Source organism: Monodelphis domestica, chromosome 7 (genome assembly GCF_027887165.1).
Source record: "Monodelphis domestica isolate mMonDom1 chromosome 7, mMonDom1.pri, whole genome shotgun sequence".
NCBI classification, from domain to species: Eukaryota; Metazoa; Chordata; class Mammalia; order Didelphimorphia; family Didelphidae; genus Monodelphis; species Monodelphis domestica.
Window position 1 is genome coordinate 250,374,355 of NC_077233.1, and position 1,521 is coordinate 250,375,875.

The 1,521-nt window shown below is 33.7% G+C and overlaps 1 pseudogene; it reads left to right on the forward strand.

Annotated features, from left to right (window-relative positions):
• The first annotated feature begins 302 nt into the window (after positions 1 to 302).
• Positions 303 to 1,053, forward strand: LOC130455465 (S-phase kinase-associated protein 1-like; annotated as a pseudogene).
• The last annotated feature ends 468 nt before the right edge of the window (positions 1,054 to 1,521 follow it).

Consider the following 1,521-nt stretch of genomic DNA (forward strand, 5'->3'; position numbering starts at 1 on the left):
CTCATGAATGGTTTATTTTTAAAACCTGCAAGTTTTCAATGATCTGGTCTGATTCAATGAAAATTTTATTTATATCCCTCTAGTTTATACTTTGCTTGGATTTTTCTCTGTGATAGGCTTCTAAAGTTTTCCATTTAGAATTTTGGTAGGCTTCTTTGGGGCTCAACCACTATCTCTGCTATTTCAGAATGAGAGAACTATCAGTTTCACTTTGGTCTGGATTTCCTGTCTTGACAATTTTCTGTTAACTTCATATTGATCTAGAGATTGAACTGAGTTTCTAATCTGCTCCTGATGTCTAAGCCAGAGCGATCTTGGTGCTCTGTGTTGCCTTGGGACCTCTCCTCCCTTTTCCCCTGCCCCTCTGCTTACCCAGCATTCTGGTCTCCACCAACTTGTCCACTGGGGTCCCCAGGGATCTGGAACCATGCCTTCAATTATTTTGCAGAGCTCTGATGGAGAGATATTTGAAGTTGATGTTGAAATTGCAAAACAGTCTATAACTATCCAGTTCCTCTACCAAGTGTTGATGCAGTGATATTAAAAAAAAAAAAAGATAATTCAGTGGTACACCCACCACAAGGATGATCCTCCTTCTCCTGAGGATGATGAAACAAAGACAAGCAAACAGATGATATTCCTGTTTGGGACCAAGAATTCCTGAAAGTTGACCAAGGAACCATTTTTGAACTTATTCTGGCTGCAAACTATTTAGACATTAAAAAGTTTACTCGATGTCACATGCAAGACTGTTGTAAATATAATCAAGGGGAAAACTCCAGAAGAGATTTGCAAAATATTAAATATCAAGAATGACTTTACTGAAGAAGAAGAAACTCAGATATGCAAAGAGAACCACTGGTTTGAAGAAAGTGAAGTTTTGTGCCTGTTGATAGTGTAACATTGTAAGAATCATTTCAAATAACTAGTTGCACTCCTCTGTTTATAATTGTTAATATTAGACAACTGCAGCAGCAAAATCCATTGTATTAACAAAATATTGATATTGCCCATTGTATGTCTAGTTCTTTTTTTGAGTCCAGAGTCTAATCCTATGACTGTTTAACCAGTATAATCAAAAGTCTTTTTTTTTTACTTTGGTCTGAATAAAACTGAAACAGTGTGGGTTCTGTATGGAAAGTGGCAGTTTTGGCTTTCCTTTTCTTATTTTGTAAAGCAATTTTGTCCAGTTATTATCCAGTTTCTATGTGAATTATTAAGTAATAAGAAAACTTTTTTATAAGAAATTAGTTGCTGGATATTTTAATGTGACTTACAAACTTAGACAAATACAATAGGGAAAAAGAATTTAAAAACCTGAACAAATTATTTAAAAATATATCATAAGTTTCAATTATTGAATGGAAATCTCAGACAGTGTACTTTTTTATTTGACATTGCACATTAGCCCAAGAGTCTCATAAAAATGAACTGGAGCAAAAAATATCTTAAAAACAAAAGTAGAAAAACTAAGTACCATCATTAATACTACATAGAATAATTTTTAAAAAATCAACTAAA